The sequence below is a fragment of the Stegodyphus dumicola genome, chromosome 7 (assembly GCF_044657685.1).
Source record: "Stegodyphus dumicola isolate Sdum_Otavi_A_Nest chromosome 7, ASM4465768v1".
NCBI lineage: Eukaryota > Metazoa > Arthropoda > Arachnida > Araneae > Eresidae > Stegodyphus > Stegodyphus dumicola.
This window is the reverse complement of record NC_140774.1, coordinates 66384729-66405067: the sequence shown is the minus strand read 5'-3', so window position 1 is coordinate 66405067 and position 20339 is coordinate 66384729. Positions and strand designations below refer to the sequence as shown.

General features: G+C 33.0%; 1 protein-coding gene across 6 annotated transcripts in view; it reads left to right on the top strand.

The window, feature by feature from the left end:
• LOC118183590 (uncharacterized) overlaps nt 1–20339 on the top strand; it is an 83273-nt gene that overhangs the window by 48518 nt on the left and 14416 nt on the right. For 2 of the 6 annotated variants that reach the window (XM_085820374.1, XM_085820373.1), the window contains one exon: nt 6486–6596. The gene's annotated coding sequence lies outside the window, so the exon portion shown is untranslated. The other 4 variants (XM_085820375.1, XM_085820372.1, XM_085820376.1 and 1 more) reach the window with 4 other exon arrangements.

Here is a 20339-nt window from a genome sequence, read left to right as displayed (position 1 = left end):
GAGGAAGTATTGTAATCGCGAAGTTTCAGGCCGCATATTTCAATGAAAATATCCATTTTGACTGCTATCGAATGCAATTTAACGATGTTTTTGCGTGATATCTGTATGTAAGGACAGAATAAAATACTCTTTTCCTTCAAAAAAATTATAAAATTGCTTTAAAATGAATTCTGAAGATAATTTTTCATGGCGTCTGTACGAACGTATGTACGTATGTACGAACGTATGTACGTATGTACGAACGTATGTACGTATATACGTACGTATCTCGCATAACTCAAAAACGAGTAGCCTCAGAACATTGAAATTTTGTATATAGGATTGCTATAACATGTAGATGTGCACCTAGTATTTTGGTTGCAATCGGCCGCACCAAACATATATAAATATATTTATATATATATCCACTCTGTTATCCGGCTCAGTGATCTCAGTTTCTTTACTCTTATATGTTTGCAAATTGTACATTTTTCGCTTTAAAAATGATTGAAATATGTTGTTTTTATCTTCCGGTTAAGGTTTTGATGCCTTTAGTAAATCTCTATGGAATATTTTTAGAATTATGAACAATTTTAAAGTTGTTTAAGTGCCGCTAAGCCTAATAATTTTCTTGATGGCAGCCATTGCTTGTTTACATTAGAAACAGCAGGATAGGTAGATTTGTTGCCACACTAGAGAAACTTAGTTTCACAACAACAAAGATAACGCCTTCATTTATTATTGCAAATTAAATCATGCTTAATCCTTTCTGGAATTTTTTGAGGAAATTAGTGTTTAAGATTTACTTCGTAATTTTTAATACAGATATTTTGCGTTTTCATGTATTTTTGCCTTGTCTCGAAGTGAGAACTGAATTAATTGAATGAGAAATACTCAATCGTCTGTGAAAAACTGTTTCTTTTTGTTTTGTTTGCTTAATTTCTTTTATACTTCGTTCTAGCTTTATTATAGTATTTGAATAGAACATGTGGCAACAATTAGATAATTCTTTAAATTATGTAAATTTTGTGCATTCTGAGTCATAATATGAAAGAAATATAATACTGTTAAGTGAACCTAGCGCCAGAATGTCGCTATGATAAACAAATAGAATGAATTTTAAAGAATACATTTATTCTACTGTGGTTTATGCGCTGTCGGCGAAGTAGATTTAGTTCAATCCAATACGTTTAAATGAAATGCAAGAAAAAAATGCGTATAATTTAATATTCCATGCAAGGAAGTCATGTGGTGTACACATCAGATTTTTTTTATCTCAGTATCACAGCAAAATTTGCAGGCATGCTCTGAAACATGCAGTTTTATGCTCCTCGCAAATGACATATTCCGATTGCACTGCCACTAATTTGTATGCTGCAGTTTTACTCAGCAACTCTTATTTGGCAACATAATTAAATTTTATACAGATTGGCTTATTTTTGACTGAGTTATTGCTATTTTTGTAATTTTTCCCTTAATTTTTGGAAACCAGTGTATACAGTGGTGGCCAAAATTGTGGACACTTTTTAAAAATTTTTATGTTTTTCCACTTTCTATTCTTATAGAAAATGTTATGTTTCGCAAAATGCAAACTTGTATATATCATTTTAAAGAGAATTTATTACTGAATTCAATACAAAACACAAAATCCAATTATTTGCAATACAAAAAAAGTTATATGTACTTTAATATAAATAAAAAACACAGTTATGAAGTGGTTTGTAATGTCTAGCTTTCCTGGCCAATCACTGTTCTTGTTCTGAGAACAATCAAATGTTAGTAACTGCCAGTAGAAGCTGACATCATGTTTACACTTGAAACAATTAATTATTTTGCTTTGTTCTGTTGAAGGAGGACCTGTTTCTTATACACTGCAATTACAAGTAAGAATTTTTGTAAAAATTTTTAATATTTAGTCAAGAAGCAATGACATCGAATAAAAGAGTAGATTGGACACCTAGAAAGAGATGTAATATTATTGTGTTACGAGAAAGTGGTCTTTCCTATGCTGAAATTGCAAGGCAGGTGGGTGGTTCAGTGACTACATCTGGAGTCCGAAAGTTTTGTTTACGATATCAGGAGACAAATTCAATAAAAAACAAAGAAGGAAAAGCCCGAAAAAGATGCACCACATCTATTGATGACAGAAGAATAAAAAAACTCAGTCTCGAACATAGAAAAAGTCATCAGCGGCCATCAGAAGTGATCTGAATGATGCTGGTGTTTCTGTCAGTTCAAGAAGAATCAGGAGAAGATTAACAGATGTTGGACTCAGAGGTAGAATTCCACGAAAAAAGCCTTATCTTAATTTTCAGCAGCGAAAACAAAGACTGCAGTGGGCAAAGGAACACATTAATTGGACAGATGATCAGTGGTCACAAGTTATATGGAGTGATGAAACTAAGATATCATTATTCGGTAGTGATGGGCGAAAATATGTAAGATATAGAATAGGAGAAGAGCTACATCCTGACTGCATTCAAGCAACTGTGAAAATCCCAGTTAGTGTTATGATTTGGTCATGCATGTCAGCAGATGGTATTGGTCGCCTTCATGTCATCGATGGGACACTGAATGCCAGAAAATACATTGGCACTATTCTAGAACCAAAACTTCTACCTTCCATCAGAAATCTCTTTCCCAACAATGCTTTACTTATTTTTAAGCAGGATTCTGCTCCTTGCCACACGGCCAAAATATTGAAAGATTGGTTTCGTACAAAGAGCATTAAATTGTTGTCATGGCCAGGAAACAGTCTTGACCTCAATCTTATCGAAAATTTGGGGCAGCGCTTGAAAACTCTTGTCCGAATGAGGCGCCCATCAAATAAAAGGAAACTAATTGAGGCTATAATTGTTTCCTGGCATCATATAATAACGAAAGAAGAGCTTAAAACTCTTGTCAGCTCAATGAAACGTCGATGTGAATCTGTAATCAAAAATAAAGGATACCTTACTAAGTACTGATAACTCACTGCAATCATCACTATCTAATGTATATCGATAACTATTATCGTTTAACTTTTTTTGTATTTCAAATAATTGAATTTTGTGTTTTGTATTGAATTTAGTAATAAATATAAAAGTTTGTATTTTGTGACACGTAACGTTTTCTATAAGCATACAAAGTTCAAAAACATAAAAATTTCCAAAAGTGTCCACAATTTTGGCCACCACTGTATACACACACACACACATATATATGTATGGCCAATCCCATTTTTTGATCATATGGCCGGCTAGGAGGATCGGGGCTGTGCTCTTATAATAATAATAATAATATGTGTATACATTTATATATGTAAAATATGATGGACTTTCTGTACGCGAACGGGCAACCATTAATTAACTTTCCGCAATTTCAGGATCTTCACCCTAGACCAGTACTTTCGAGAACTTCCTGGCATGTTATGTAACAGCTAGTATAAATACAAAGTTCACGCCATTTCTTGTCAGACTGCTTTCTCCTCCTGCTGCCATCAGACCTTTTATCTGCCGCTCTTCCTATCTGTCTCCCTTTGTTCGAAAAGTATGACGCAGTAAATTTAAAGTTAATCTTATTTAGTTTAAATCACCATTGAATATGTAATATTGGAGAATTTCGTCTAAAAGAAAATTCTGTGCCTGCCTACCAAAATCATCATATATATATATATATATTTATAAGCAAGAGGAATGTTTAAAAGCTAATGCTAAAAATACATTTGACACTACAATATATATGAACTGACTAAAAAAATTTTTTAAATATAATAATTCATGGTTTTAATTAAATTCCTGTTTCTTGGAGATGGTATATAAAAAATTTTCTAATTATAAATTATATATATTGAGAATTTTTCTGTATTGGGGGGGCATATAAAAATGCAAATTTTGTATTTCTTTAATTCCTTGAAAATGTTAATTGATTTCATAAAATTCTGTACCTTCTTTTACATAACTTTGTAATTTATATTATATTTCTGTGAACATATTTACACAATAAAAACCAATGTCAATATTTTTTAGACTTTACTTCAAAATAGTTTTACATCAAATACCTCATACATTAATCTTGTGTACATTTGCATTTTTATTCTGCAACTGATATATTTTGCTTAACATTGCAGATTGTAGAAGGTAACCAAAAATGTTCTTCCCGTTTCTGATATGACATTAAAAGAGTGAACCCCAACATAAAAATAGATGCCAGACCCAGCGATGAAGTGGATAGGATGGGAGTACAGACATTGACCAAGAGTATATCACATTGCATTGGTACTTCAAACATAACACACACAGTGACCGATTGAAATGGACATGTCAAAGTTGCTCATTCTGAGTTGTTTGCTGTTTGATTTTAAAGTGGGCCTGTTAGCAGCAGAATCAAATCGGCGAATTCGCCAGGCCTTAAGGAATGATGTCGTTAACGTACAAACTGCTAGGCAATGGTTCCAGAAGTTCAGGTCAGGGAATATGTCTCTTAGTGATGCACCACACAGCGATCAGCCACAAGCACTGGCCGATGAGGCCCTATGTATAGCCATAGAGAGTGACAATAGCCAAACATGTGGTGAGCTTGCTGCACACTTCCAGGTATCTGATGAAAGATCAGACTGCAGTTGCACAGCATAGGAAAGGCATACAAGCTGAGCAAGTGGGTATCATACTCACTGTCCAATGCAAACAAACAATCAGCACGAAGTGTCCAATGCAATCAGTACGTTGCTGATTGTTTGTCATTGCTTACGTGTCACTGCACTGCATCCATAGTTGATCGAGTACTCACCAGTGACGAAAAGTGGGTCCAGCATGATACACCCATGTATTCCAGACATTGGTTGTCACCATGGGACTCTCTGCTTCGCACTGCGAGACCTTCTCTCCACCCACACAAGATGATGCTCTGTATCTGGTGACTAGTTGCCAAGTAGTGCACTATGAGCTCCTGCCAGTGAGCCAAACCATCACAGCAGGTCTGTACTTGTAGCAGTTGGAATGTGTGCGTCAGGCACTGATGCATTAAGAAATCAATCTGTCAATCGTAAGGGTGTACTCCGTGACAATGTGTGGCCACATATGGCTCAGAAGGCCAGAGACACCATCCAGCGACTGGCCTGGGAGACACTGCCCCATCCACTATACTCCCCAAACTTTGTACCAACAGACTATGACTTTTTCCATTCCCCCGACAACCATTTTCATGGGAAATCCTTCAACAACCAATCAGACCTTGAAAAGGCCTTTACGGACTTCTATGCGTCCAAGAGCCCCAGTTTCACCGCATATCTAGCCACTCATTGGCAAAAGGCACTGAATGCTGATGGTGATTACTCTGAGGATTAGCGTTCATTATTATTTGTTTTATGACTTTGTCTTTCTGACTGTCCAAAATGGCAAGAACTTTTATTGGTTACCTTGTATTAAAAATATTCAGCCTGGAACTGCACTTGAGCAACAGTGGCTTCTGTTGCTGCAGTTTTTCTTTTCTTTGCATAAATAAGATTTCAAAGGGTGATCCTCATTCAGTAGTGTAAAATATAAAGAAGTTCTCTGGCTTCCTCTCAAAAGTATGCCCATGAATTCCCAAGTAAATTTCTCGTAGGGTTTGTTTCCCTAAATGGTAGACTGATTGCGTGGTCATGCTTAGTATAAGCGCATATATTCCCATTCCGCATCAGTTTCTTTTAGACCAAGCAGGAAAGTGAGTCTCCTCAAAGAAAGCTGATAGTCCGCATCATCATTTGCTTAATTACAAATCTAATCTGATATTCTAAAGAGTTTTCTGAATTTCTATTGAAAAATGCGTTTTCCTTTCATAGTTTCTTCAGTAGTTTTATTATAAGCTTTTCAATATCAGCTATATCTCTCTTGGCAAAACTTAATGTATTAAATACTCTGCAAGTTTCACCATTTTTCTTATATTCTCCTGTATTCAGTTACGTATCCTCAAAAAGCTGATATGGGGAAAATCTTACATATAAATTCCTTCCTTGACCATTTTTAAAGTATTATCTTAATCCGTACTGAGAAAAAAAATATAATATTATTTACTAAAATTTTGTTTTTATTCTGCCTTTATTGCTAAATAATGTGTTTTGGCTAATAAATGCTTTTTGAATATTTTTCTTCCAATCTGATAATCGTTTATTATTAATTTCTTTTCCTCTTTTATTTTACTGCATATTGGAATTAGTGCTAATTTTGTGTCTTTTTTAAGGAAGAACATTTCTCAGTTTGCATTAACAAAAATTAATATTTAATTAGTTTTTCTCGAAATCTGCATAAGTTTTTTTCTTGTGGGCCTCTTAAAATTGAAACGAGCATATTTTCATGTAATTATACTGTTTCTTAACAAAAATCCTTCTTTGAAAAATCTGCCTTTTAACTTTTATTTATTAAACATGTCATTTATAATGGACTAAAACTGAAAGTTTTCACTTCCATGCACTTGTCTCCAACTATTATACTTTCATTTAGATTTGTGCATCCTATCAGTATTTTAAAATATTCTACACTTTTTTATAGGTTTTCTGGTAGAAAAGGAATCTGCAGAGAATGAAGACATAAACTGTATGTTTTTGAATTATCTTTCTGCTGAAAGGGATTCATTTTTCCTTCCACAAACCACATTTATTGGTAAAAATTATTCATACAGTTGTGAAGTATGTAAATGTTTTAGATATAAAAGAAATTTGAAAAGGCATTTATTTCATTAGGAATCTTCTCATTTGTATATCAGGTTTGCAATAAAGGTTTTGCTTTAAAGCAAAACCTGGAGACTCATTTGAAAATGCCTACTGGACTACATCCATGTAAGTGTGATGTCTATGGCAGGAAAATTTATTCAGAAAGGAAACCTTCAAAGTCATTTAAAAATTTATTTAGACAAATGTTTATTTTACAAGTCATTTGAGTTATGGAAACTGAAAGGCAAGAATTTATATGTTTATAAACTATTGTAGTTTTAAACTTGTCTAAATTGTTAAATAATTATAAAATTTCTGCATAATGAAGAAAATTTTGATCGCTGAGTATCCCAGAAATGTGTTTTTAAGCATAATGTTTTCTTTCAACCTTTGCACCTGTTTACATTATTAGCTCTTTTATTACAAATCTGTGTGTAAGGGTGTATGTATTAACATTAAGTAAAGGTAACTGTTAATAAATCTTCCAGTTTTTTTTAATTCAAATAATCATTAAATATCCATTGCTGATATTTTCATCAAATTTCTTTTAACTGTTTAGCTATTGTAGTTATATATGTAAATTTAGAATGTACATTTTAAAAAACACAGTGTACTAGCTATATAACTTACTTTTGTAAATAAATTATAGATTATATATGGCATACCTTTCAAATGTCTTTATATGATATTTCAAGGAAATGTCATTTAGCTTACCCATTTATCTACGCTTTACACTTACTAAAGTTTCAAAGCATTGAAGGAAAAATTGTCTTTCTGGAATTATTTCAAGAACAAATAATGCATGTAAAATGATTGAAAATATGGATACTGTTATGTAAGAGAAGCCCATCACGAATGGTCAGACTGTAAAAAATATTGAACTGTAGTTCTTCCTCTTTTACTCTCTTTTTTCTCATTTGAGTTAAATTGTTAGCAAACATACTGAGTGCATATGACTTTCGTAGTTTTTCTTACATCCTTCTTTATGGTATCCCTGACATCAGGTAGATTGTTCGTGCATACTTTATTATGATTAGTTAACTAATCTGTTAAACATTTAGATAATAAGTGTATTTATACATTTGCTAGTGTTTTTTTTTTTTTTTTTTTTTTTTTTTTTTTTTTTTACTTATTTTGTTGATTCTAATTAGTCTGATTTTTAATTTTCTAAATCATGAAAACTAGAAGGATGTATATCTTTTCTACCTGAAGAAAAGGCCAGTCACCTTTTTATTTCTTTATCATATAATAAATTTGATGGAGTAATTTGTGTAAATGAATCTTTTTCAAGTGCTTTTTTATTTTTTAGATTCTTTTTCAAGTGTTTTTCCTAGTATTTCAAAATTTTATTTACCCAAAGATTTAAGATTTCTACCTTCAAGGCTTTGGTCTGAATTGTGTATAATCTACAGTGCATTTCAGTATTCAGAAATTCTTTATTATAGATTCTGTTTATAACATCTGGTCTGTACACAGCTAACTAAAACAATTTGTCAGAGTATTCTTTAAATCAGATTATAAAAGCAATTTTAATTAGGCTTAATTAGTTTAATTTTTAATTTTCAAAATTGCAAAGAAATATGATTCAGAACATCACTTGTGCTCACGAAGACACTGTGAAGGGGAGCATAGTTGATTTAATTTTTAGCTTCCTAAATTAAAAAAAAAAAAAAAAAAAAAAAGATGCTTTAAAAACATTGTTCTACAGAATATAGTATCACTTAGAAAAATCTGTTACTGTGCCTAATGGATAATATGAAATTTTAAATTCATAAAATTTTTCTTGGATTTTAAAGAGAACTATAGAATTCTATAATTAATGTGTCATTGATGCTTAATGTTAATAAATTTAGAATAACTGTTTATAATTTTTTTAAGTTCTGTATTATTTCAAGTCATGACTCATATTACATTTAAAAAGGAAATGAACGATGTGAAAAGTCTTTTTATTGGGTGATTCAATGATTTTTATTTTTAAATTGCACTGAAATGTATGTCTGTGCATTCAGTAGCTATAATAACATCATTTTTCTCATTATCAAATTGTATGTGCCATTTCCTTTAACTTTTTAAACTGTGTAAACATAATAGGCATTGAGCCAGAGTATGCTAGAAATGCATTTTAGGTATTCCTTTTTGCAGTATGAACTTCTATATGTAGCTCATTTATCTTAGCCAGTGATCGATAATAATTCAAAAGTGTTCACTTGTTGCTGTTGAAGTTATGGTGTGGATCTTATATACAGTCAAAAGTCGTTAATCTGGACTCGTCAGGACTTCGGCGATTCCGGATTATCGATTTTTTCGGATTATAGATCATCAGTTTAAATCTCGGAAATGGCATGCAGAAATTCTAAAATTAAAAATATGAAACCGTAATTTATGAAATAAAGAACAATTATGATCTAAAGGGTATCAAAATTTGCAAAAAGAAAAAGCTTAATATTTATTTGTTTACTTTATTAAACATTTCTTTCAATGTAAGTTGTTTAAGTTTTGCTTCGTTTCATGTGATAATACTTTCTCTTTAATTCTATTAAACAGACATAATTTCTTGTTCAGTTACAAAGTTCCGCTGTTCAAGTCCTTTAATTGCTGTGTCGAGAATACCGACTAATTTGTCAATCAAAATTTTTTTCGTTTTCAATAACCTCTGTCATTTTCTTCGCCATTGGAAGCGAATTATAATGACGAGGAATTTGATTTAAATCATATCAAAGACGGAAATACTACATTTAATAAGGAATTATAAGCCAAATAAAATAAAAACATATGCCCTGAAGGTAAGGATAGTGCTGACTGATCAACTTCCAATTCGTTGTGCGCCACGGCGTTAAAGATAAACAAAGTTTAGATAAACAAATGTTAAAGTTTAGATAAACAAAGGATATGCCTTTATCCATTTTTTGCAGCAATTACACTTTTTGTTTAATGGACTTATTTGTAGAAATATACTTCCTTTACATATTAGTAAATTTCTATCAGAAATTCTATTTGACATAATCGAAAGTTTAAGCTTACTTTTATAAAATTGCTGTAACAGTCTGCAAAAAATAATAAGCCGAATCCAATTCGAACATTAAGGAACAACGCAATCATCAACATTAACTGAAATAGATAATTAGATAATTTTAGCTTATACGTCCATTATACATAAAACGCGCACGCGAAAACGTATTCTGCACTTGCGCACGCTCATATGCGCAGTCATAAAAGGTCTTACGCGCACGCGTAAACGCCTATGCGCATGTGTCAACGCGGCACATGCGCAGAAAGTTTTTAGCTTTGAGGTCCGGATTATAGATCATTCCGAATTACGGGTGTCCGAATTAACGACTTTTGACTGTAGTCTATGTACTTGCTTCTTAAATTCTTAAAATGCAAAAGAATAGTTATTTCACTAATTGTTATCATGTTAAAAAAAATTATGACATATTTTGATTATATAAAGTTTTAAATATATCTGTAATATCACATTAAAACTCTATAGAATTAATCATTATAAAAAAGTAAATATTAGAAACAAAAGTATTATACTGTTATGAATTATGGAGCTGAGTGAATGATATGGTAGAGATATTACAAATTTAAAATTTATAATTGTTGTTAGCGGGAAAATGCTAAATATTAAATTAAAATGTATATAAATTACTGCACTACTTATATAATACTTAAATATCAAAATATCACCCTTGTCATGTAGTATCTCAGTCTTTATCTGCCATTATAATAAGTTATTTAATGAGTTTTAAATAATGAAAATAATAATAAAATTATTTTACGTTACTTCTGTAAGTGATTATGTGTAATTCAACTTACATAAACAAACTGAAAACCTTTTTTATTCATATTATTTGGGCATCTCAATAAAGATATGTATGTGTATTGAAGAACTGTTTTACTTCATTTTGCTAAAATATGTAATTGATTGTGAAAATAAGTTTTCCAAAGAGATAGGATTATAAAGATTGTAAAATATGTAATCATAAGGAACTGGTCATATAGTTCTAAAATGCTATAGATAGAAATATATAGCAATATTAATTCATTTATTACTAAATAATATGAAATAATGCACTACAGTGAGTCTTTTAAGGGTATAACAATACACTTGTTACGAAGAACACAGAAAATATATAAATCAAATATATTTAAAACAGTTCGTTCAGTTGCGGGCCTGCCTCTACCCGAGGCTGGGTGCATTATGAATAAAGACAAAAAAATTCTTAATAAATCATTCTTTATTTCCATCAAAACAGTATCACTCTTCCGAGCTCAGCTTTCGTTCGTCCACACTCAAAAAGATTTGAAAACATTCAGCACGCAGGCTGACGTCACAAAACAGCAGCGCCTCGCGCCGGTTATTACTTCAGTTCATTTCACAACATCCTCCCCCCCCTTGAGACTCAGGTTGAGTCTCAAACTCATAACAAACATTATTTAAAAGATCAAGTCTTTTTGGAACTTTTACAAGTCGTCCAGAGGAGGAATATTGTTGCATCACCATTTTATCAGGTGCAATTCCCCTTTTTAACGTACACCCAGCACTAGAATTAGATTCCTCTGCACCCAGTTTCTTATCAGGAATTATGTTTCTATCATTGGACTGTATCTCCAGAGGAAAGATGCGTTGTATTGGTCGTATAACTATTCCATGCCGGGTCTTAAGTTTAACCGTACGAATCTTTCCATCACGTCCAGGGATCAATTCTGTAATTCGGGCTAAAGGCCAAAATAAACGTTTTTTGTTATCATCCCCCATCAGTACTATTTCTCCTACTACAGGTTCCCGAGATCGCTTTTCATTATGCTTTTGAACCAGTTGACTAAGGTATTCTTTTCTAAATCGTTGTCTCAGATCATTTAACAATTTAGTTCTATACTTTAATATCTTATTAAGACTTGACGAATTTAATTCATCAAGATCTTCAACATTGGAATTTCTGTTCTCGATAAGAAACATGGCGGGTGTCAGAGGTACTAATTCTTGCGGATCTTCAGAAACATAAGTTAAGGGTCTAGAATTAATTATAGTTTCACAATCACAAATAATAGTATAAAGTTCTTCAGATGATAACACTGATTTACCTAAAGTACGTTTTAACAATTCTTTTACTGTACGAACCAACCTCTCCCACCAGCCACCCCACCAAGCTGCAGTAGGTGGAATAAATTTCCAGATTATACTTTCAGTTCCCGTTTCCTTTACTACTTTAGTCCAATTTAGTTTTGATAAATCATTAGACGCACCCCGAAAATTTGTCCCGTTATCACTATAGATTATTCTAGGGCGTCCGCGCCTAGCAACAAATCGTCGAAGCGCCAGGAGAAACGCATCAGTAGAAAGAGAATTTACGAGTTCAAGGTGAATGGCACGGTACACAGCGCAGGTGAACAGCGCGATCCACACCTTTCCTCCATTTTTTAAAAACAGCGGTCCGGCCAAATCAATCCCTATGATTTCAAATGGCGCACAATCCGTAACTCGGTCTGGCGGCAGAGGTGTCGGTTCGCTTGACATGGCCTTAGTTTTAAATCTTTTACAAACGATACAGTTAAAGAGGACATTTTTAATGGCCTTTCTAGCTCTGACTATCCAAAATCTTTCTCGTAATATGCATTGCATCATCTGAAGACCAGCATGACAGTTCTTATTATGCACATTTCTGATTAATAACTTAGTAAAATCACATTTTCTGGTAACAGTATTGGATACAGAAAAGATTCACAGTCATCTCTATTTAGTATTCTCGTTTTAACTCTTAGAATACCATCATCATCAATGAGCGTTTCAATAAAATTATAAGATTTCTTATCAGTCAGATAATAATTTTGAACCAAACGAATTAAATTTTTCTCAGAATTTTCAATTTCATACTGTGAAAGTTCAATCTTTCCATTCTTTTCAGAACCACCTTTACAATTATTTACAAATCTAAATATCCATGCAAATACTCTAATCATTTTATCATAATTGGATACACTGATTCGATGCCAAGGGGGTGCGTCTTTTGATAGATCAATATTCACTCTTTTTATCTTTTTTCTCTCCAATTCTACTTCTTCATGCAAATAAATAATCTCACCAGTGGGCCAGTTTTCAGGGCTTTCTCGTAACCACAAGGGGCCTTCCCACCATCTAGACCGAAGCATTTGCTTCGCAAAACATCCGCGCGACAACAAGTCGGCAATATTTAGTTTCCCTGGGATATGTCTCCATGAATGACCTCGCGTCAACTCTCGAATCTCTTTAACCCTATTTTCGACGAAAACGAACCAATTTCCTTGCTCTGTTATCCACCAAAAGGCAGTGGTTGAATCAGACCAGAAGGTAACTTTTAAATCGGGCAAACTGAGAGCTTTGATAATAGAATTTGCAAGTCTAGAACCTATACAACAGGCCATTAATTCTAAGCGAGGAATGCTTAAAGATTTCAAAGGCGATACTCTAGACTTCGCCCGTACGAGATTTATTTTTACTTCAGAATTAAATATTGATCGAACAAAGATGCACGCTGCATACGCCCCCTTGCAAGCATCCACAAATACATGTAGTTCAGACGTGTCATTGATAAACAAGTATCGAGGCAAAGTAACATCTTTCAAAACATTAAGTTCTTTAAACCAGTTCAAAAATATATTTACATCATTCGGAGACAATTCATCATCCCATGCAATTTTCACTTTCCACAATTTTTGCAACAACAGTTTTGGAAGCAATGTAGTTGGCGTTAATAAACCAATAGGGTCAAAAATTGTCTGCACAATTGCCAAAATTGTCCTCTTTGTGATTTTTGTATCACAGGTCAATGTATCTGTGTCTGTGCAGCACCTCAGCGTATCATTATCCAAATTCCAAATTACCCCCAAAACGGAAGTATCCCCTGAATGTTTGTCAACATTTGTACCAGCCACATTGCTTTCAAAACCGCGCAAGTTAAAACATCCATTTGACATGATTAATTTGGAATGTTCAATAAACGTAAACTGTTCATCAATACTAAAAACACTAGATAAACAATTATCCACATAAAATGACGATTTCAATTTTTGAGCAACTTCACTATATTGACGTGGACAGTTTTCTAATAGATGCATTATAGATGCGTTCAACAAGTAGGGGCTCGAAGAAACTCCAAACACAACTCTGCAATGCCTATAAATTAATTGCTCTTCATTGCATGGGAAAAAAAATCTGAGAAAATCTCTATCTTTAGATGCGACGGATAACATTAAAAAAGCCCTTTCAATATCGGCACTAATACCAATCGGATACATTCTAAAACGATCTATAATATCAGGTATTAATTCAATAAGATTTATTCCTTTACACAAACATTCGTTCAAAGAGAGTCTCCCTTTCTCAGATGCAGAAGCGTCAAAAACAGGATGAATTTTCGTGGTTTCACTTCCTAATTTGATTACAGGCCTATGCGGCAAATAATGACATTCATTATTCAATTCGTTTTCTGGTACGCGTTCAATAATATTCAACCTTTCCCATTCCTTGAACACATTTTGATAATCATCGAAAAATTTACTACATCTGAGTTTATAGATCATCTTTTGATACCTTTTCCAGGATAATTCTTTATTATCGGTTAAATGTGTCGTATCACATTTCCACGGAAGTTCTACTTCATATCTTCCATCTGGAAGAATTTTCATTTTGTTCTCAAATTCAGATAAATTAAAACTTTCATTCATTTTAACAGTTTCGTTTGGAGCGCATATTCCTATTTTTTCAAGTTCCCATAACTCATTCAGAGGAATTCTCCTGACATGCATTGAAAATGTTTTCAAAATATTATCCTTTTCACCCGAATTTCGTTTGCCAAATACCGTCCACCCAAGTTTCGTTTCGACAGCCGTTACCCCGGACTGTAATTCAATAGAATTTCCCGTCAATAACTTTCCTATAACATCTGCTCCGATTAAAAAAGGTTAATTTCAATTTCCTTTCGCAATGGATCAGAAAATTCGATTTCTTTTTCTTTTAATTCATTCAAAATCTCTTTATCTTTAACCTTAGGAATAAAACCGCAAATCTTTTTTTCCGATAATGCCTCAAAACTACATGCGAATGTTCCTTTTAAATTGCTGACCTCGACCGAAAACACTTCATGCTGTTTAGGTTTCGTTTCGTCCCCCCCCCAAACAGTGCATGTATAACTGTCTCCTCCCGAAGTGGAGATGCTTTAAGCTGACTCATCATATTTTCACTAACGTAGCTACTTTGGCTTCCGCTATCAATTATGCAGCGAATAATTTTCTCGCGACCTTGACACCGAATTCGAACGCAAAGCGTTTGCAAAAATACAGTTTCGCTTCTGCTACAGTTAGAAAGAGAACTCTCTTTTGAAACATTTATCTGATCATTATTTTTTAGCTTTTGATTTCACATTACATCAAAATGATTACAACTTTTGCAAATAGAACAACTTAACTTACCTTTGAAAGGACAAAATTTACTAATATGACTCGCTCTTTTCAGACAAGAAAAACAAGCACCTTTTTTCAACAATTGTTGTTTTTCAGCTAAAGTCATTTTTTTTGCAGAGTAACATTTTTCACTAAAATGTTTCTTTTCACAAAAATTGCAGTTCGGAACACTCTTACCTGAATTCTCAAGACTTACTAGAGCTGATGCTGTTACGGGATCATTTTGCTTTACCTGTTCGTGGTTATAATCTTTCTTTCGATGGTTCTGTTGGGAAGCGAAACCAGTTCTTGCGAGGAGAACCATCTCTTCCCCCTTAACTTCCTGTTTTAAGAAATTCATTAAATATTTCAAAGATCGATTCCCTTTAGTTTCAACGGAGTCGTGATTTCTGCTTCTTTCCCATGCCATCAGTACTTCTTCTGGTAAGCAACTTTCCACTAAGGGGGTCAAAAAATCCCCATATTTTTCTTGGGTTCTTCCCAAACTTTCCAACGCTCGCAATTTTCCTTCTAGTTCATCATACAGGGAGGGTAGATCCGTTTTTGCTCTTCCGGTTACAGCGTTCTTCATCACTAGGCTTAACAAGTCTCTCACATAGATTTGCACAAGTAAATCTTCGCGTCCAAAGCGCTCTTTTAGTTGTTCGATGGCTTTAGGATAATTAACTGCCGGGAAGCTAAGGACTAGGCGTTCTGCTTTCGATTTGGGTTCCATGGCCTGCAATAAATACTGCATTTTATCTTCATCGGCGATACTTTTGTCATCGTGGATTTTCTGGAACTGACTCCAAAAAGTCAGGTAATCTTTAGCTTCACCACTGAATTTTTTAAGCTCAATTTTAGGCAATTTAAATTTCCTAGATTCGGAATTATTTGAAGGAGAAGAGGCTTGTATTTCCGCATCTATTTGAGCACACTGTTCTAGAAACTTATCTCGATAATTCTCCGCTTCTTGAAAATCATCACTAAATAATTTTTCTCCATCTTCAGTCTGCAGAATTTGCTGCGATATAGCACTCTGGCATACGTCAAGTCTCTGGAATTTATCACAAAGTTGACACTTCAAAATCGAAAGTATTTTTAAATCTCTTACTTCTTTAGTTAATTCACTTTCGGTTTTTCTTGAGGTTTGCGTAAACGCAATTCTAAGTCCTTTTCTTTGGGCCTTTAAAGCGATCAAATCCATCTTCAAAGTATATTCAAAATCGAAATTCAATATCAAAAGTTCAATCGGAAAATTCTAATTCAAAGCACCCGGTCCCGCCGAGGGTACCACTATGTTACGAAGAACACAGAAAATATATAAATCAAATATATTTAAAACAGTTCGTTCAGTTGCGGGCCTGCCTCTACCCGAGGCTGGGTGCATTATGAATAAAGACAAAAAAATTCTTAATAAATCATTCTTTATTTCCATCAAAACAGTATCACTCTTCCGAGCTCAGATTTCGTTCGTCCACACTCAAAAAGATTCGAAAACATTCAGCACGCAGGCTGACGTCACAAAACAGCAGCGCCTCGCGCCGGTTATTACTTCAGTTCATTTCACAACATCCTCGGCCCCTTGAGACTCAGGTTGAGTCTCAAACTCATAACAAACATTATTTAAAAGATCAAGTCTTTTTGGAACTTTTACAAGTCGTCCAGAGGAGGAATATTGTTGCATCACCATTTTATCAGGTGCAATTCCCCTTTTTAACGTACACCCAGCACTAGAATTAGACTCCTCTGCACCCAGTTTCTTATCAGGAATTATGTTTCTATCATTGGACTGTATCTCCAGAGGAAAGATGCGTTGTATTGGTCGTATAACTATTCCATGCCGGGTCTTAAGTTTAACCGTACGAATCTTTCCATCACGTCCAGGGATCAATTCTGTAATTCGGGCTAAAGGCCAAAATAAACGTTTTTTGTTATCATCCCCCATCAGTACTATTTCTCCTACTACAGGTTCCCGAGATCGCTTTTCATTATGCATTTGAACCAGTTGACTAAGGTATTCTTTTCTAAATCGTTGTCTCAGATCATTTAACAATTTAGTTCTATACTTTAATCTCTTATTAAGTCTTGAGAATTCAGGTAAGAGTGTTTTCGAATGGTTTTGCGTGTGGACGAACGAAAGCTGATCTCGGAAGAGTGATACTGTTTTGATGGAAATAAAGAATGATTTATTAAGAATTTTTTTGTCTTTATTCATAATGCACCCAGCCTCGGGTAGAGGCAGGCCCGCAACTGAACGAACTGTTTTAAATATATTTGATTTATATATTTTCTGTGTTCTTCGTAACAACACTTTTGATGTGAACAAGACTGATCAAATAGAATTAGTTTGCATGCAAAATGGCTTAGAAAGCTAAATAAGCCATATGAGAATTAAAATATATATATATATGCAGATGATGTGAGGTAAACTGTATTTCAAAAGAGCAAAGGTTCAATATGAGATAAGTTTTAAGTTTAAAATTTTTAATAATACAGTACAAAGTCTGAAATCTGGCCGTCCGTTATCTGGAATGATCTAAAATCTGGACTTCAAAATCACCAACACTGTTTTTCTCGTAGGCTTTGCGTATGCACATTTGATTCCCCTATCTGTGCATAATAAAACATCTAGAGAGTTCTGATTCTTAGTTTCATTTCGACACAATAAAATACCTTGTTATTGAAGAAACAATCATTTTTAGCATAAATTTTTATGATCAGTAATTTGGCTCTCTTGCTGCATATCTGCTTGGCACATATCTCAAACTGAAACATTCCACATAGATACATCGTTGATTTGACACCAACCTGTCGAATCATTATTTATTGTACTTTCCTTTTATCACCACATGTTTATCAAAGCATGACAACTTGAGTAATGACTCAAGTAGCGATGCCTAAACAATTTTTTATGTTAGTAATTGAATAATAAAGGAGTATGGTAACCTTTTATGTTGACATTATGCTTGGCGATGATTACAGATTTAAGTTAAATGTGCTAAAAAATGCTGATGATGAAAAAATTACCAAAAATTTCTTTCTATATGCTAAAAATAGATTTTGTTGATGATATTCATACACCCAAAGATTACATTTAGGGCTATTTTAATTGAGAATAATTGATTTGTTATTCACATAAACCCAGAACCAGTGCCAGAGCTCATATGGCCGCACCGAGTCACAGAATTTAAAACTCGCAGAGACTGCATCAGGTGGTAAGATATCTAGTGCCGGTCTTCAATTAGACTTAAATATATGTTTGAATTTATGTATTCAGAACTCTGATAAGACTAAAGCATGTGCAAGAAATAGGCGTAAGTATAATAAATAACTAAACTGATACAATTCAGGCTTAATTGCCTCAGTGCACAATAGAAGCAAGATAAAATTTAACGAAACAACTTGTCATTAGTCGCCAAGCTCATGATGCATAGCCAAATATGTATAGTGAAAGATAGCTAAATTTGATGATGATAGCTGCTAATTTTAAATGTTTTTGGATATCGCAAAGCAAAGGTGAATTTTCCAATTAACGGATTTTGTGAAGAAATGTGGAGAAGCGGTAATAAATGAAGATGATATGAAAGAAATTTTTCATTGTGAGGACAATTCTTCTCAATCATCAATCAATTAATGAATGGCGAAATCTGTAGTATGGTTGTAGATCCAGAAAGTACTGCTGCCGATAGTGAAGAAAGTGACAGAGAAGTTACTGAAAACAAGAAAATTTCGATTGACAAGTCGGTCGGAATTCTCGAAACAGCAGTTACAGGACTTCAACAATGTAACTGAACAAGAGATTATGTCTATCTACAGAATTAAAGAGAAAGTATTAGCACAAAAAACGAAACAACTTGTATTGAAAGAAATGTTTAATAAGGTAAACAAATAAATGTTAAGCTTTTTTTTTTTTTTTTTTTTTTTTTTTTTTTTTTGTAAATTTTGATACCATTATATCATAAATACTTCATTATTTCATAAATGATGATTTCATATTTTTAGTTTTATAATTTCTACATACCATTTTACTAGATCTTACTAGATTTAAACTGATGATCTAATATCAGGAAAACCCCAAGTCCGGAATCACCAAAGTCCCGACGAGTCCGGATTTCGGACTTTGTACTGTACCTATCAATTTCTACTGCAACTTGATAAAATAGTAGTAGTTTTTTGTTCCTTATTTGTAGGTATTCACATTTTTATCATTATAGTTAAATTTGATTTCAGCTTTGATTTAAAATTTTAAAGTTATAGAAAGAATTGATTTACAAATTAATACAAACAGTGGATATTTTTAGTACTCTAATTCTTCTAACTGCTATTTGCAAGAGTTTGAAAGTGCATATTTTAGTAATCAACTAAAATCTAAAGATTATAAAATTTAATTTCTTTTTATTCAATCGTGTTTTTATGAAAGGACATTGACAAACTATTTTGAATGGCTCAGAGGCATCTCCCTGATTGTATGCTGCTCAACCTCCATCATATATGATGGCCATGCATGACACATCTTAAAAACTCCAAGTCAAACTGCATGCAGGTAAGTTTACTGCATGCGTGTAATTTATGGAAATATTGCAAGCCAATTCATAGATATCTAACAAACCTTCAGTATCAAGGCTTAAAATTTGGCTTATAAATCAGCTTAAGGTAAGTATCCCTACCATCTAAAGAACTGCTGATTTTTTTAGCATTATAGGGAAACTTCTTTTAAATTAAACATTTTTTTATAGCTTTTTCCTTTTGATGAGTACAAACTTGAGTTTAATTTTATTCATTTTTTCCACTGACAAATAAAATGGAAAAGAGAAAGCTTTGTGAATATGAGTCAGATCTGTGGATGTAAAGCTTTTTTATTTTAATCTGTATTTGCATATTCCAAAAATTGATAATTGTTTTTAATGTTACGGTAACAGTAAAAAGCATTGTGAGAACTTAGTTGATTTGTCTAGATTTACAGATTTTACTTTAAATGTGTGTATTTTCAGTTCTAATATGCATAACATTATAAGCATCAGAATTTCTTGTCTTTATCATTCTATAGAATGGAATTAGTTATTTGTTAAAATTACAAGTTTTTTAAAATTAAATATTAATTTTTAGCAAGGATATTTTACATGTGGAATAAAAAATTGGCAGAATGAAGTCATTTTAGTATATATTGAAATTAATGTCTATAATTGTTAATAAATAAATTATTTCAATTGAGTGAAAAGTTTTGATTTTTTGCTTTGCTTTTCTCATCTTATAAAACAGTCACTCTGTT